This window comes from Lampris incognitus, chromosome 5 (genome assembly GCF_029633865.1).
Source record: "Lampris incognitus isolate fLamInc1 chromosome 5, fLamInc1.hap2, whole genome shotgun sequence".
In the NCBI taxonomy this organism is placed as follows: domain Eukaryota; kingdom Metazoa; phylum Chordata; class Actinopteri; order Lampriformes; family Lampridae; genus Lampris; species Lampris incognitus.
This window is the reverse complement of record NC_079215.1, coordinates 8,803,082-8,821,474: the sequence shown is the minus strand read 5'-3', so window position 1 is coordinate 8,821,474 and position 18,393 is coordinate 8,803,082. Positions and strand designations below refer to the sequence as shown.

General features: G+C 50.2%; 1 protein-coding gene across 1 annotated transcript in view; it reads left to right on the top strand.

Annotated features, from left to right (window-relative positions):
* Positions 1-18,393, top strand: part of glis2a (GLIS family zinc finger 2a) — a 59,404-nt gene that overhangs the window by 14,523 nt on the left and 26,488 nt on the right. The window lies entirely within an intron of this gene.

Sequence of the window (18,393 nt, the reverse complement as noted above, 5' to 3'; positions counted from 1 at the left end):
TGCCCGGAGCTGCGCCCGAAGAGGAAACACCGAGGGTGGTCTGACAGGACGCGGAAGCGGGGCAGGCTAAGCTAACCGCTAGCCCATGCAGACCGGCAGTTCCGACAGTCATCCTGGCTGGCGTTCGTTCCCCTGGACAGTGATTTTTTTTCTTCATTTATTTAGTTTAGATGTGTGTGTTGGTTTGGATATAGTATGTGTTCTTGTAGTTCTTGTAGTTTTTGGCAGAGGGGGAGAATCCCGGTCCAGAAAGTAAAAACCCTAACTGTGTCTTTACTCCACCCATGTACTAAACCATCAGACTGCACTGACTAGTTTCCCGAATCAGCCGCTTTAATACACGGATGCAGTAAAGACACGGTTGGGGTTTTCACTTTCTGGACCGGGTTTTCCCACCTCTTGTTTTTGGATGTGTGCTTTTGTCTTTGTGCTGCACTGCTGTGGGCTGGGGGGGGAAACGATGTTTCATTTCATTTCACGCACTTGTGCACATGAAATGAAACGACAAAGTGTTTCTGATTCCGATTATTTCAAATTCCGGACGTCCTTCCTGTCCGTGGTTAATTGAAACCTTCCGGCTCCCCCGTCAGACACTCGTGTGACACCCTCGCCTAATCCCGGCCCTCTCACGCGTCTTCTCCTCGCTCTCCATAAGCCACCGCTACTCGTTAATGTGCCACCGAGCGCCGTATGTTTGTGCAGGTTTTGGCGACCCGACGCCACACCGTCTACATGTCACTGATTATCACACCGCCAACATACAAGGGCGAACTAATTGGTGCAATCGGATGGCGCGGCGTTGGCTCGGGTCGGGAAGAAAACCCGCGTAGCCCATTTGGGAATCACTGGTTTTTATGCATTCTGGCTGAGCTCCCTCCCTCTTAACATGTTACATGGTTAGAGCTCAGTTCACCCCCTAGCTCGTGTTTTTATTGCATTTTTGTCGTCTCAACAGAGGAGGGAAGACTCAGAAAGGGGATTTAGACCAGCGGCGTTCAACCGTGTGCCATGGCGGCAATGTCGGTTTGGAAAGAAAGCCTGCAAACATGGCCGAATACCACTGGTTTGGACCAATGGTTTGCGTGTCATGTAGGCCTAGGTGTGTGTTCCTCGCTCCCGTTGAAAGGGTGGCGTACCGGTCTAGTCCATTGCCTACCGACACGGGGATCGCCGGTTCGAATCCCTCATGTTACCTCTGGCTTGGTCAGGCGTCCCTACAGAAACAGTTGGCTGCGTCTGCGGGTGGGAAGCCCGATGTGGGTATGCGTCCTGGTCGCTGCGGCTGCACTAGCGCCTCCTCTGGTCGGTTGGGGCGCATGTTCGGGGCGGGGGGGAACTGCGGGGAATAGCGTGATCCCCCCCACGCACTACGTCCCCCTGGCGAAACTCCTCACTGTCAGGTGAAAAGAAGCGGCTGGTGACCCCACATGTATCAGAGGAGGCACGTGGTAGTCTGCAGCCCTCCCCGGAGCGGCAGAGGGGGTGGAGCAGCGACCGGGACGGCTCGGAAGAGTGGGGTAAATGGCCGGATACAATTGGGAAGAAAAAGGGGGGGGGGGAATCAGCATGCATGCATGCATAAATAAATAAATAAATAACACTAATCTGGAGCAGTGTTTGGCTGAAAGAGAAAAATCTGCATACACATGGTTCTGGTTTGCACATGGCGGGGAACTAATTATTTGACATGTGAAATCCTCAATAGAGCGAGCTGAAAGGTTCCAGAAGTAGAAAAAAAACCCCCCAGTTCCATTCCCAGTCACCGTGGGGAATTTGATTATGAGCTGTAATATATGAACCGTGAAAGACAGACCTGCCACGAGCTACACGAACGGGAACCGACGCTATGTGCTCCTGTAGGAGCCATCAGTAAATCTGAGTTCGACTTGGATTTTTAAGAATTCTTTTGTTTGTTTGTTTTGCAAATTCCCGATGAAGTACCCGCAATCCTACGTTCCACCAATCGGAGATGTTGCTGTTACCATGGAGACGTAAACCGCCCCTGAGTTGTGCGTTTGGAAGCCAGAATGTAGTAAAATAACGTCATCTCTTGTCGCCTAGCAGCCTGCTCCACCATGTCTCCTCTGTCAGACGTGATGTGCTTCATTCATGGATGAGGACCCGACGAATCCCAAAACAAAGGTGGTTAATCTTGTTTTTTAGACCCCCCCCCCCTTTTCTCCCCAATTGTACTTGGCCAATTACCCCACTCTTCCGAGCCGTCCCAGATAGAGCTGTGGCCCGGACCCGTCCCACACCCGACACTTCATCCGGCCCACATACCGCGTGGAATGATGGCACTTGGGCGGTCCGCTCCTGTTTGCCAGATCTGGACCAGAACCAAGCCATAGCGATGCCACATGTGCCACATATTTCCCAAAGGTGGCCCATATTAGTTTTGTGATACTGAGCCATATTCACCATTTACCACACGGGCCACTTCAGGGTCACATCCAGATCATGTGTTGCCCAGAGCACCGCGTCGTTGCCAATAAAAAAGGCCCACATCTGATTTGGCATATTTGGGCCATATTTGCTATTATACATGTGGGCCACTTGAGGCTCACATCCATTTTGTCAGGTCCAGAAGAAGACCGTCACTGCCGCATCATTGCCTGAAGTGGCCCACATCTGGGTACTATCTAGGGTCCCGGTCGCTGCTCCACCTCCTCTGCTGATCCAGGGAGGGCTCCAGACTACCACATGCTTCCTCCGATACATGTGGAGTCTCCAGCTGCTGCTTTTCACCTGACAGTAAGGAGTTTCGCCAGGGGGGACATAGTGTGTCTACCCCCCCCCCAAAAAAAAACAGGCACCCCGACTGACCAGAGCAGAAGCTAGTGTGCAGCGACCAGGAGCAAACCCGTATTGGTAGGCCATGGAGTAGACTGCTACGCTACCCGGAGGCCCACTTTTTTTTCCCAATGTTTTGTTTTTGTTGCATGAAATCCATCGTTATACGGCCTTAACTCATCTCTTAGCAGGTTGGATCCGTTCATGGCCTGAAACTTTTTTAATACAGGGATTTTCTAAAATGTCCCTGAAGAAAATGAAGGAGACATTTACCTGCAGGACGAGGGCTGTGGAAAAAGTGGGCGGTCACGTTTCACTTCTATTAAATCGACACAAATCGAACTCTTCGAAGCCCGACGGCAAAGGACGCAGTATGTGGAAATGTGCTGTGATGAGCGATCATTTTCAAGGTCATTTCGGTCGATGGCGATATTTTTCTTTTAATTGCAATACCACCGTGTGTCTCAGTTTCCACCAGTGGAAATGAACAATTATTATATGGTCACCCCTTCCCCAAACCCCGCTCGCAGATCCAATGCCAGGGCATCCCTGGACGCCGGCGGCCCATCTACTGTACTTCTCTGGAGATGAACGATAGGTGCAGCTGGCTCGCTGGCGATGCTACTAGTAGCAAGTTAGCTAGCTAGTAGTAGTAGTTATAATTGCAAACAAGTCAGTGATTCGCTCTGTTTTGCCGCCTGTGGACTTGTCTGGTTGAGCCGCTGTCTCTTCTCCCTGTCCTTCCCTCTCTCTCTCGCTCTCCTTCTCCCCCTGTACCCTGAGAATCAAAACTTGGGCCTATAGTACAGCTGGGATTGGTTATTATTTACTGGCTTGGCTCATGTAGGTCCATCACGCACACGCACACACACACACACATACGCACATGCACACACACACACACATAAACACACGTAATAGTGCAGTGGAAACAAACTGGGTGAATCTGCTCTGCACATAGGAATGTGCGGCGCATGTGTTTGTGTGTTTGAGGTCTGGATGACAGAGCTGAGGGAATTAGAGTGAAAGAGAGAGAGGAGGATTTCTGGGATGCAGACTGCTGTGGGTCTGGCTCTGTTTAGGGAAATAAATTCCTAACAATGAAAAGTCAAAGCACTCGCTCCCACTCAGAGTCTCTCTCTCTCTCTCTCTCTCTCTCTCTCTCCCTCTCTGTTTGTTTCCCTCCTCCCTACGTCTTTCTTCTCTTTTAAGTCTTATTTTTCTCTCCTTCACCTCTTCTCTTGCCTGCTCGCGTTCTCTCCTTTCCCCTTCTCTACACTTAGGCCTCCTTGCTTCTTTCTCTTTCTCTGTCTTCTAATTTCGAGAGAGCGAGAGAGAGAGGGATTGAAATTTGAGAGTACAGAAGAAGAGTGGAGAGGTTTCTGTGTTGACCTTGTCTAGCTGCCAGGTTGTGTGTGTGGGGGGGTGGGGGGGGTGGACATGGGGTCACCTCTCCAGAGTGAGAAGCTGAGGCGAAATGACAGAATAAAGGGGTGCTAGAGAGTGAAACAGAGAGAGACGTAAAACAGGCTCGCTCCATCGTGGAAGTACAGAATAACTCGAGGACAAATTGGGCATTAAATTGGGATGTTTAGTGTCCCTGGGATGAGGACGGAGGGCGCGAGATCAGAAAGAGGACGCCATTATTGTCAAGATCTTGCAGTGCGCACTCACAGAGCGCCGTCACACGTCATTATTATCAGCCTCCGCACGCGCGCACACGCGTTAAATGTAAACATATTCGACGGACGCGTGTAAATGTGTGACGCACGTACGGGTGTCTAACCTGTGTCATATATAGGCCCTCTGCTCTTTCCTGGGAGTGAGTTAGAGCGGCAGTAGACGTTGAACACTCGAATGCGAATCCTTCCGCCTCTCTCGCTATCTCTCTCACTCTGCTGCCTCGTATCACTCCGCTATAAGCCCCTCCCATCGAATGACCTCCGCGTCGCTCTACAACCCCTCTACAACCAGGAAGCGGCAAAGCGGGACTCGTGAAAACTTGTGTCGTAGCTGCTAATCTAAAAAAAATATATATGTTTTCCCCCCCAACGAATCTCTTAGTTAGACCAATATCGTTCATGCGAAGCAGCCATTTCGAGTTGGCGCTGTTGATTTCTAGGGTTAGGATTTCAACCACAAGCGACCCGCGGCGGGGCAGGGCGGACACCGCTCTGTGTTTGTGGAGCAGCCAATAGGAACGCCCTCTCTCCGAACTGACCCGTGATTGGTTAAAATCTTCCGTCCCGGGCTAGTTTTTTTTAAAGCCTGAATACGGAGCCAAGAGGAGGCGCTGCAGTCTAGCTCTCTCTAAAAACCACTTGAATTACAATATACCAGTGTTTCTCAACCGGGGGTCCGCGGACCCCTAGTGGTCCGTGGTGTAATTGCAAGGGGTCCGTGAAAATAAAATATATTTTTAAAAAAAGATCCTATGACATTTATAGAAATAGGATTATTTTACTCAAATGTGACTGAGACCTTTATCTACCTAAACTATAAAGGTTAGCAGGACTTTTTTCTCTAATTGCATCTGTTTCACAAGTGTCATTTATTGTATTTTAATAAGAGATCTCGCTCCCGTTTGCATTGTTAAAAGTTACTGCGTAAAAATTCTGTTGTTACATATATCTGAAAGTTACTGAATACATATTCTGTTTTGTTAACTATATCTGAAAGTTACTGCATAAGAATTCTGTTTTGTTAACTATATCTAAGTTACAACTGAAAGCTCTTATTTTTGCCCCAAAGAGTGAATAAATGCTATAATGCAATTTAAAATGCAGTTTCTACTGTTTCTATCAAATTGCAACCCCCCTCCCCCAAGATCAGGTGGAGGGGTCCTCAGGGTAGATCAAAAATACGCAGGGGGTCCAGGACCCCAAAAAGGTTGAGAACCACTGCAATATACTGAAAGGTTAGTATGGCATTTTTTGCTCAGTTACGCCATAAAAAGCTGCCTACCCCGGCTTTAAGTCCGTGTCACGCAACGTTATTGATGCAGCACCGGGTAACTTTTTTTTTTGCTTTAAAACGTCTGTATATAAGATTTTTCTTTTGTCTGAATTTTGCAACAAAACGTCTCTTAACATGGAGAAAAAAACCCTCACAGTGGACTGTGGGTGAGTCTCCTGGACCAGCGCAGTTATTCTAAAGTTTCACAGTGAGCCTCGCCCTTCTAACCAATCAGAGTAGCTCAGAGGGTAGGGGCGGACCCCCTTCCTGTCAATCTACTTTGTGCACGCAATTCGACAGCTCGGCTTGTCAGTTTTCGGGTGAGGACCCGCTTACAGTGGGCCTGTCTCCCTTGGCCAAATGAAAAAAGCGATCCACTTCACCTATTATAGGCTATAAGAAGGAAAACTACTTCACAGGAACAATGGACCTCATTCATGAAATGGTCTTGGGCACAGTTTTTTTTCCTTATTTGTGGAGGTTTTAGCCCTAAAGCTTGTCTCGTAGAGTAGACACAGAGCCTGGGTGAGCCCCAACACCAATTCACGAGCGAGGCCCAGTGTTGGTGGAGCTAAAAGAATGAGTCTTACACGCTCAGACTATAAGCTGTGATACATTAAACTCTCCTCGTGGCATTACTGTGGAGCTCGTGGGCACACTAAGTGCCATTGCTTTGATAACAGCGATCTGTCGTTTTAAACACTGCACCTATAAATACAGAAGTGCTTCACAGCAACAATGATGGTACAACTAAGATGCTCGCTGAGGACAAAATCATGTGCAGATTGTCAATGAGAATACGAGTTTTTCCAGTAGTGACGGGAAAACTCGTGTGAGCCGGGTTTGGAGGGAAGCGCTGCAGGAGGGAAAGTGGAAGCAGAGATTTTTTTTTTGGTGGTTGTGTTCGTTCAAAATCTAGTTCACCCTTGCTTATTTCTCTAAAGTTTACCTTGGTTGTTTTACCGTATCATCATGAAATTCGTTTTGGTGGCATAATGTGATGGCTATTGGAAAATGAAAAACGACTGTTAGCGGTTATTTTCTTGCCCGGTGCGGGATTCGATACGAGAAGTACTGCACCGCAAGGCGACATCACTAACCGCTCGGCTAAAGGGTCAGATCCGTTAGATAGGGGCTAACGTGTTCTATTAGTAGTTTACACTTGTTATCCGGATTAGTTCCCTAGAAGCCTTGTTGTCGTTATGCACTTTGTCTGCCCGGTGGCACCAAAACCACCGGGAAATGGAGGGATTATTTCACGGCACACATATTACTAAACGTCAGAACCCCACTTTCCCTCCTCTCTGAACATAGTGTAACCCAGCATATTTCCGCCCGCTGCGGGATTCGATCCGACTGTACTGCACCCCAAGGTGATATTGCTAACCGCTCGACTGAAGGGGGCCGACCCAGTGAGTCTTTTTTTTTTTGTAGGTTACAGCGATCACCCTCTCCCGGAAGCGCGTCCATTTCCGCACTCCGAAGAGACTTATAGGGATCTGCGCGCTTCCGGTTCCCACCGCTGCCGCCACTGTAATTGTAACTGGGCTATTTTCTCGCTCGGTGCGGGATTCCATGCGGCGTGCAGCTGCACCTCAAGGCGACATCGCTAACCACTCGACCAAAGGGGGGCCGACCCTCATGGCGACCGGCCAGCGAGTCTTGTTTCAAGATTCAAGGGTTTCATTTGCCACGTACACGCAAGTACAAGTCCCGAGTGCGGCGAACTGAAACAAGGTACGAACTCCGAGATGTGTTTTGTAGGCTACAATGGCGCCTCTCGCTCTTCGATTGTGTTTTTAGCCACAGCCTGTAAATAAATGCGCGTCTCTCGACGCTACGGGGAAAGAAGGAGAAGAAGAGGCCCCGCGGGTGTGTTTTGCGACAGTTGCCGTAATCCGGAACGTTTCTTGCTGCCGCTTTTAACGTGTAGTCAATATCAGCTTGGGGGCGTGGCTCGGTTCAGAGGGGGCGTGGCTCGGTTCAGACGAGTAATGCAGTTTAGGTCACCGCTCCCTTTCCAACCTTCAGCAGTTGTCACGCTCACGCGTTGCCTGCTGGTTACGTAACTGGCGGACAGTACATGAATGTAACCCACTTCCTGGTTCGCCGGTAGGCTGCGTTATATAAGAAAAACGGAGTAAATGGCGCTGTTATTTGCAAGGACGCATGAACAAATTTCGCTCTGCGTGATCGGGACCTGAGTCAGACGTATAAACGGAATGGGTTTATTGGCTGGATGTGCGGTAACCCCCACCCTCCGCCCTCCACCCTAAGCAGTGAAGACTCCAGTCAGACAAACAAACGGTAGTCTCTAGCGTTAGCTATTGCACACTGGAGCTGCAGAGTTTCATCACTTTGCACTGCTGCTGAGGAGAGGGAGAGCGAGAGGGAGAGAGGGAGGGAGAGAGAGGGAGGGAGAGAGAGAGAGGGAGAGAGAGAGGGAGGGAGAGGGAGAGAGAGAGAGGGCGAGAGAGAGGGAGGGAGGGAGAGAGAGAGAGGGAGGGAGAGAGAGTGAGAGAGAGAGAGGGAGAGAGAGAGAGAGGGAGAGAGGGAGGGAGAGAGAGAGAGAGAGAGAGAGAGAGAGGGAGAGAGAGAGAGGGCGAGAGAGAGGGAGGGAGGGGGAGAGGGAGAGACCAGAAGGAGGAAGCAGAATGAAGAGAAATGTTATGGGAAGACCACAAGGAGAGGAAAGCGTTCCTGAATCCCACAGTTTCTGCCCCCACCCGTTCTACCTCTCCCCTTCCTCCTCCTCCTCCTCCTCTTTGCTGCCTTCTTCCTTTTGCCCTCGCTGTCAGTCTCTCCAGGCAAGCCATTATAAGCCTGTTCTGTGAGCAGAGCTCGCACCCTTGCCGAATAACGTCTCGCATACGTCCCAATACCAAACACCGACAACACCTTCATGAGATAACGGCGTTCAGCAAGTTTTCCTTTTTGCTGCCGTCACGGGAAACCCGGGTCACCGCAGTTTGGGTTCCCCAAGGCTTTGCTGTTTGACTCTCAGCAGCTTAAATGGTGATTTTTATGTGACGAGCTCATTAGGCCTCCCCGATGACTTGAAACCCGTTGAAATAGAATTTTATAGTTTAAAGTTGGACGTTAGTAAGACGTCAAGTACAGAAGGAGGACTCTCACCCGCTAAAAATACATTCTACACAAACGTAGGGCCTGACGTCGAGCCTTTTGTTCGCTCTTTCCATTTCTCCCCAGAGCGCCTTCGGGTCTGTTGTTTCTGGTTGTAGTCCATGGGTGGCTAGGTAAGAGGTCCCTCCCGCTGTTTTCTTCATGCATGTCTCCGTCTATGCTTCCCCCTCCTTTATTCCCTCCCTCATTCCTCTGCTATGTACTTTTGAATCCCCCTCTCTCTCTCTCTCTCTCTCTCTCTCTGCCTTTCATGAACCCAAACTGCTCTCTCTTTTTTATTATGCGTATCGAAACGTTTCCTACCATTTACCGTCCACAAAACAGTGTTAAGTTTCAGCCAATTCCAGCCACCATGTTTATCTCAGACCACCAAATCTGCATCTCTTGTTTCCATGTGCGTTCAAGTTATTTTAAAAAGAAGAAGAAGTAAGAAACAACCCTGCTGTTCAACACAATCTCACCCCGTGGTGTCACGTATCGCCATTTTTGTCAAAGCGCCGATATACACTGATCAGCCAAAACATTAAAACCACCTGCCTAATATTGTGTAGGTCCTCCTCGTGCCACCAAAAGAGCGTTTTCTTTTCTTTTCTTGGCCCCCCCCCTTTTCTCCCCGGTTGTGGTCGGCCAATTACCCCACTCTTCTGAGCCGTCCCGGTCGCTGCTCCACCCCCTCTGCCGATCCGGGGAGGGCTGCAGACTACCACATACCTCCTCTGATACACGTGGAGTCACCGGCCACTTCTTTTCACCTGACAGTGAGGCGTTTCACCAGGGGGATGTAGCGCGTGGGAGGATCATGCTATTTCCCCCCAGCCCCCCCCCCCCCCCCCCCCGCCGAATAGGCATTCCGACCGACCAGATGAGGCGCTAGTGCAGCGACCAGGACACATACCCATATCCGGCTTCCCACCTGCAGACACGGCCAATTGTGCCTGTAGAGATGCCCGACCAAGCCGGAGGTAACACGGGAATTCGAACCGGCGATCCCTGTGTTGGTAGAAAACAGCTCTGACCTGTTGAGGCATGGACTCAGCAAGACCTCTGAAGCTGTCCTCTGGTATCTGGCACCGAGAACTTAGCAGCAGATCCTTTAAGTCCTGTAAGGTGCGAGTTGGGGCCCCCGTGGATCGGACTTGTTTTTTCCAGCACATCCCACAGATGCTCGATCGGACTAAGATCGGGGGAATTTGGAGGCCAAGGCCTTCAGCTATTTGTCATGTTCCTCGGACCATTCCTGAACAATTATTGCAGTGTGACAGGGTGAAGTATCCTGCTGAAAGAGGCCACTGCCATCAGGGAATACCGTTGTCATGAAGGGGTGTACTTGGTCTGCAACAATGTTTAGGAAGGTGGCCATCCACATATTGTAACAAAAACGTGACTCATCAGACCAGGCCACCTTCTTCCATTGCCCCATGGTCCTGTTCTGACACTCATGTGCCCATTGTAGGAGCTTTTGGCAGTGGACAGGGGTCATCATGGGCACCCTGACCGGTCTATGGCTATGCAGCCCCATACGCATCAAGCTGTGATGCACTGTGTGTCCTGACACCTGTCTATCATAGCCAGCATGAACTTTTTCAGCAGTTTGAGCTACAGTAGCTCTTCTGTGGGATGGGACCAGACGGGCTAGCCTTTGCTCCCCACGCGCATCAGTGAGCATTGGGCACCCATGACCCTGTCACCGGTTCATCGGTTGTCCTTCCTTGGACCACTTTTGGTAGGTACCGACCACTGCATACCGGGAACACCCCACAAGACCTGCCGTTTTGGAGATGCTCTGACCCCGTCGTCTAGCCATCACAATTTGAACCTTGTCAAAGCAGCACAGATCAGTACGCTTGCCCATTTTTCCTGCTTCCAACATAACAACTTCAAGGTCTGACTGTTCACCTGCTGCATAATATATCCCAGCCCTTGACAGGTGCCATGGTAACAAGATAATCAATGTTATTCACTTACCTGTCAGTGGTTTTAATGTTTTGGCTGATGGGTGTATGATGTGTGAGGTACCCTACAGTGTCTGTATAGAGATGTGACAGGTGTTCCATAGACTCCAGTCTTAAACTTCCTGGCCTGATTTATGACTAATAACGACATACATCTTAGGTAGTGGTTAGGTTTAGTGTTAAGTTTAGGTAGTGGTCGATCTGGAAGGTGTCATACAGACACCGACTGATACCTTGTTCGTCATATATTGATGCTTTCTTTGGCAAAAACATCATCATATGATGCCGTGGGTTGAGAACTGGCTCTCCTGTTGTAGTCGCTCTGGCATTACATAAGACTTAACAGAGCTGAGGACAGAGAGATTCCAGAATCTTCACACTAAAAATGACTTACAGCCGAGCCCGTAAGTGGCTGTTTTCCATAAAAACCCCACCTTTCTCTGAAACAGTCTCACCATCACAAGAAACTCAAAATTCAGATTGCCTTTCAAAAAGTCCACATTTTCCAAATCCCTTCTTCCTCTCTAATCCTACCCCAGGTTGTAGACACTAGGAGATCCCCTCCCCCCCTATTTACTGTTTAGAATGACTCATATACACATTAAGCTAATTTGTCTTCCATCACTTATTGCTAATACCGTTAGCTTTACTCTGTGTATGTTCTTCTGCGGGTACAGTCAGGAAATTACTGAATTCATTCAGTTAAATGCATTATGACTCCCAAAACTGTGTGGAAATACTAAGATGGAAAAAGTGGAGTGCAAAGGGAGGAAAGGGATGCCAGGAAGTGCGAGTTGGGAACATCTGAGGTTGATCTAAGAGATTGAGGAGTGGAGAGAACCACACACACCATGACAATACTTCCTATAAGATGAGTTGTACAAGTGCACAGGAAGTATATGCGTCATTCTGGTCTCTCACACACCAGAATGACAAGAAATGAACAAGAGAGGTGGAGGTGGAGGTGGAGAAGAAGGGAAGAAAACATGTAAAAGATGAGAAAGATTCAATGATGGACTAGCCATCTGGCGAGGTGGGCAAATGTGAGAAGGGCCGCCCAGCCGTGGACCACTTGCTTAGAAGGGATTATTGCTTTGATCTTTGATGCTTTTTTTTACCCCCCCCCTTTTCTCCCCAACTCTTGACCAATTACCCCACTCTTCCGAGCCATCCGGGGTGGGCTTCAGACTACCACATGCCTCCTCCGATACATGTGGAGTCGCCAGCCGCTTCTTTTCACCTGACAACGAAGAGTTTGGCCAGGGGGGACGTAGCACGTGGGAGGATCACGCTATTCCCCCCGGTTACCCCTCCCCCCCCCCGAACAGGCCCCCCTGACCGACCAGAGGAGGCGCTGGTGCAGCGACCAGGACACATACCCACATCCGGCTTCCCACCCGCAGACACAGCCAATTGTGTCTGTAGGGACGCCCGACCAAGCCGGAGGTAACACGGGGATTCGAACCGGCGATCTCCGTGTTGGCAGGCAACGGAATAGACCACTACGCTACCCGGATGCGAGCTTTGATGATTTTTTTTTTTGCACAAAATGACAAATTTCAGTGCCCCAAAACATCTTATTTGGCGCTCAGTACTGTGGCTCTGCAGCGCTCGTTTCATGTTTCGGTGAAGCTGCTGTGTTTTAAGGCCTGCGGCTGAAATTCTATCCTGTGCATTTGTGCGAAATGTGCCTTTACGAGCACATCGTGTCGAAGCCGCCGTTTAATGCGCCGCCAGCCCGAAATTGCGCTCATTCGCTGGCGATTCTTTAGTGCACGTTGGTTTGCGAGTCTGCTCCATTTCCCCAATTCCTGCATTGTAGTCGGTCGGGTGCGGTTTTTATCTCGGCCTTCGGTTTGGAAACGGTGCCGCTGTGCGCTGCAAAATTCCCCTCTGTCACTGGAAGGAGTTGACAAGCGAAGTGGCGGGGAGAGCGTGGGAGGCGTCGAGGAGGAGCAGAACTACAATGGAGGAGTGGTGGAAGAGTGCCGCGAGGCGTCGGACAGGGAGAGAGGAAAGGGGTGGGGGTGGGGGGGGGTGGGGGTGGGGGAGAAGGCAAGAGAGAGAGAGAAGTGGGAGGGGAGGCCGGGGTAGGGCACCCCTGGAAACGAAGGCTTCCTGTCTGAGGAGGAAAGAACCTCTCATCTGCAGCGCGATGGGCCTAAAGGGTTACCGGCAGTGTGTCTGTTTGTGTGTGTGTGTGTGCGCACACGTACATGCACACAAGTACATTAGAGCCATGCATGTGTTCAGGGTGTAAGTGTAGGACTACACTATATCTGTGCAGCCTGTGCATGGGGTACATACAGGTGTGCACCACTGCGTGTGTTGTGCTTGTAGGTGTAGGGACTATAGGTGTGGTATGGGTTGGCGCAAGTGTGCGTTAGGTTTGTGTGTCTGTGGGTGAGTATGCCACTGCATGTGATGATGACGATGATGATGTGTGTGTTTATAAAACTATACGTGTTGCAATCTGTGTATATGTGCAAGTGCACATGTGGCTGTGTGTGTGTGTGTGTGTGTGCGTGCGCATACACCCCTGCACGTGTTAGGTGATGTGTATGTGTAGGACTATACCAGTTGCCGTCTGTGCACGTGTGCATTTGGCTGTGTGTGTCTGCATGTGTCTGTATCACATCACTGCATGTGTTTAAGTCATGTGTGTGTGTGTGTGTGTGTGGGAAAGTATGCATGGAAGTGTGTATTTTGCTAGGCGGTAAGGGATCTATAAGAGGGCCTGGGCATGCAGCCCAAACAGGGGTCATTGAGGGAAAAGGGCGGGGGGGGGGTGGGGAGCGCTGGCAGCAGTGTTGGGCTCGGGGCGGGGGTGGGGGGGGTGGGGGGTGGTTCTGGGGCTCACGTGTGGTATGCGAGTCCTGTGCACGGACGCTAGCGTGTGTTCTAGCTGGATCCCCACCCGGATCCATAGGCTCTCCCATATGTGTGTGCCTTCACAACTGCCCCGGACCATGGCGTTGTGCGTGAGAGAAGGCAGCGAGGTTGCTGTGGAATGTGAAGCCGGTCACGATGGCAGAGTCGAACACTTATTTCATTGTGGTTCAGCCTCTGCTTCGGATCATGTCGGGGGTGGAGGTGGGGTGGGGGGGGGGGGTGGGGAGGGGATCCATTTGGGCGACTGTGGGGGGAATTTCGTGAGAGCGGTAGCGTGGGGGTCAGAGTATACCTTCCATCCGACCGGAAAGTTGCCAGTCTCCGTCCCAGATGGGCAGGGGCCATTTCATGGCAGTGAAAGCGGGGGGGGGGGGGGGAGAAACGCTGTATTGTCCCGTTGACAAGAACTTAGGGCTCCTATGGAGCTCCAGTCAACTCCAGTAGCTAATGTCCCACTATCCCAGCATGCATCTGCCTCCATCTAAACAACGCCATACTGGCAGGCAACCCAGTATGGAATCATTGGGGAGGCCGGATGTGGGTATGTGTCCTGGTCGCTGCACTAGCGCCTCCTCTGGTCGTTTGGGGTGCCTGTTCAGGGGGGGGGGAGAAACTGGGGGGAATAGCGTGATCCTCCCACGCGCTACGTCCCCCTGGTGAAACTCCTCACCGTCAGGTGAAAAGAAGCGGCTGGCGACTCCACGTGTATGGGAGGAGGCGTGGTAGTCTGCAGCCCTCCCCGGATCGGCAGAGGGGGTGGAGCAGAAGAAGGGGGGGGGATCCAAAAAATATATATATAAGGGTGGGGGTACCTGCGGTCGGTAGAGACCGAAGAGGTCACTTAGATGAGTGATGAAGCGTGTCTGTCGATAAGCGTTGTGTCCCGGTGAACTGATCCGGCCTTCTTTGGTTTTCCTACCTGGATTTTATTGATTATTGCATGGAGACATTTGGAATATACTCAACAGTGTACCGGCAGCCAGGGAAGTGTTTCCAGCACGGCTGTAGTGTGTTGTATTTTCCTAGTCCCTGTTAGCACCCTGGCTGCTGCCTACTGAATGAGCTGGAGCTCATCTTATTGGTCCTCTCTGGAAGGTCTGCAAAAAGGCCATTAGAGTCGTATAGCCAGTTTTTCAGAGACAGACCGGGACAGGAAGCTCCTAAGTTTGGAGATATTTTCTTAACGGCAGAAAGCTGGGCCCGCGACCCCGAGAGCAGGATAAGCGGTTGGGATAACGGATGGACGGATGGAGAAAGCCGTCTTCAGGATAGAGGTGACAGGATGCTGGAAGTCAGAGAAAACGACAACATGGAGGCGAGCTCTCGTCTTTGTACTTCCTGAGCTACCATCGAAAAAAAATCCAGTTTTTTTCTGAAGTTGTAGAGAGGTTCGGGACATCCAGTGGTTGATCTGACAAGCTCATTGCCAGGACTGAGGTTGTCCCGGGAGAGTAAAAGGGAGGTCCCGTTACCGCATCCCGAAAGAGCCGAACAGCAAAATCAAGGGGCTGGTAGTGTGTCTGTGCCACAACAGTACGGGTGGTGTTCCCAGATGTTGCATAATTGTCGTCTATTGTACTGATTATGAGACTCTCCTCCACCCAAAAACGACCCCATAGGTCGTTTGTACAAGACGCTGATTACGACCTGTAGTTGTTTTAAAGTTAAGCGACCTCTAGTGGTCGTGTAAATAATGACAATCTGGTGTCTCGTCATCACATCCGGCGGCTTCCCACCCTTCTGTAGGGACGCCCGACCAAGCCGGAGGTAACGCGGGATTCGAACCGGGATCCCAGTGTTGGTAGGCAACGGGATAGACCGCTACACTACCCGGACGCCCTTTTAGTGTTTTCTTACCCGGATTATTGAGCACGAGTCAAGACACCTAAATAATAGTTGTTGTCTCAGACAGTTAACCTGCGTTTGGCCGTTGGCTAGCTAGCGTGTTGATCTCCTGCCCGTCACTTTTTCCTCCCCGGACATCTAACCTGAACCATCTATTCAGTGTGCTGACGGCTTCGTCAGATTTGTGTGTGTGTGTGTGTGTGTGTGTGTTGGCCACTGTGCCACTTCAGTCAGCTGATTGCTCATTCAACAGGGCTTCCACTGACCAGGCGGTGGACATTTATTTTGACTGGCAGGTGGGACCATTCTCACACCATTGTGAGAGCGGGAAGGGACTCCCTCCAGTGTGTAGCACCCATTACAGACATGTGCTTAGGAGACAGACAGACAGACAGACAGACAGACAGAGAGACAGAAACAGAGACAGGGAAAGAGACACATACAGACGGACAGACAGACAGAGAGACAGAGACAGACAGAGAGACAGAGACAGACAGAGAGACAGAGACAGACGGACAGAAAGAGAGACAGGGAAAGAGACATACAGACGGACAGAGACAGACAGACAGAAAGAGAGAGAGAGACAGGGAAAGAGAGAGACATACAGACAGACAGACAGAAAGAGAGACAGGGAAAGAGAGACATACAGACAGACAGACAGACAGACAGAAAGAGAGAGAGACATACAGACAGACAGACGGACGGACAGAGACAAACAGACAGAAAGAGAGAGAGACAGGGAAAGAGAGAGACATACAGACAGACAGACGGACAGAGACAGACAGACAGAAAGAGAGACAGGGAAAGAGAGACATACAGACGGACAGACAGACAGAAAGAGAGAGAGACAGGGAAAGAGAGAGACATACAGACAGACAGACGAACAGAAAGAGAGACATACAGACGGACAGACAGACAGACAGAAAGAGAGAGAGACAGGGAAAGAGAGAGACATACAGACAGACAGACGAACAGAAAGAGAGACAGGGAAAGAGAGACATACAGACGGACAGAGACAGAAAGAGAGAGAGACAGGGAAAGAGAGAGACATACAGACAGACAGACAGACGGACAGAGACAGACAGACAGAAAGAGAGACAGGGAAAGAGAGACATACAGACAGATAGACAGACAGAAAGAGAGAGACAGGGAAAGAGAGAGACATACAGACAGACAGACAGACAGACAGACGGACAGAGACAGACAGACAGAAAGAGAGACAGGGAAAGAGAGACATACAGACAGAAAGAGAGAGACAGGGAAAGAGAGAGACATACAGACAGACAGACGGACAGAGACAGACAGACAGAAAGAGAGAGAGAGACAGAGAAAGAGACAGACAGACAGAAAGAAAGAGAGCGAGACAGGGGAAGCGAGACATACAGACAGATAGACAGACAGAAAGAGAGAGAGACAGGGAAAGAGAGACAGACACATATTTTTTTGGCAATATGTACATTGTTACGGCATGCCAATAAAGCCAATTGAATTGAATTGAATTGAGAGAGAGACAGACAGACAGACAGACAGACAGACAGACAGACAGACAGACAGACAGCGAGATACAAACATATACAAATATAACAAAATACAGTATGTATTTTGTTATCATGCCAATAAAGCAACTTGAAAAATTTGAATTGAGAGAGAGCAAGAGAGAGACAGAGAGACAGACAGAGAGGAGAGAGAGAGGGGGGCAGATGTCATGGGGAGTAGTGTGAGAAATGTCCTCACCTTCCAGCTGGCCCAAGTCCCAATGGACAACTGTTGAAATGGTGCCCGATAGGGCAGCTCATATAGCTCCTACTAAAAGGATGCTCAAGAGAAAATTCTCTTGAAATTTCTCGATGTGCTCCTGATAACACGGACAACAGAGGACGTCCTTCACATTTAAACGAGCGTTTCACAAGTCAGGACTGGTTTCCGCTCAGCGCATGAAGCAGAGCTGCTGGGGTCAGATTACTGCAGTTTAACATCATCCCCCAGACAGCATCCGGATGTGGGCCACTTCAGGCAGTGATGCGGCACTGATGGCCTTCTGACAAAATGGATGTGAGCCTGAAGTGGCCCACATGTATAACAGCAAATATGGCCCAAATATGCCAAATCACATGTGGGCTTTTTTTGGCAAAGATGCGGCGCTCTCGGCAACATGTGATCTGGATGTGACCCTGAAGTGACCCGTGTGGTAAATGGTGAAATGGCCCAAATATCACAAAACAAATATGGGCCACCTTTGGCAAATATGTGGCACATGCGGTATTGCTATGGCTTGGTTCTGGCCCAGATCTGGCAAACAGGAGCGGACCACCCAAGTGCCACCATTCCACGTGGTGTGTGGTGTCGGGGGTGGGACGGGTCCGGACCACAGCAATGTTGCTATCTGGGCCGAGAATGTGTGAAAGATGGTTTACACTGCATTACTCGTTGGTTTTGATTTCTGTTTCATCCATCTTTACCTCTTTGGATCCCTTTTCTGGGAAGGTGTTGCGTAGAGTTTTGACAGGGAAACGTTTCACAAAGTGGCGACTGTTCTGTTGTGTGGCTTTGTCTCCCCAGTTGTACCTGGCCAACTGACTCTGTGCATAACTGTAGTCCACTGACTACCGGTTTCTACTGCAGCGGTCATACTAGTTTCCTGTTTGTTGGCGTGTGCTATTGACAACACTCGTATGCCATTGTCAATAGCATGCGAAGTCAGTGGACTACAGTTATGCACAGAGCTGATTACCCCACTCCTCCGAGCCGCCCCGGTCGCTGCTCCACCCCCTCTGCCGATCCGGGGAGGGCTGCAGACTACCACATGTCTCCT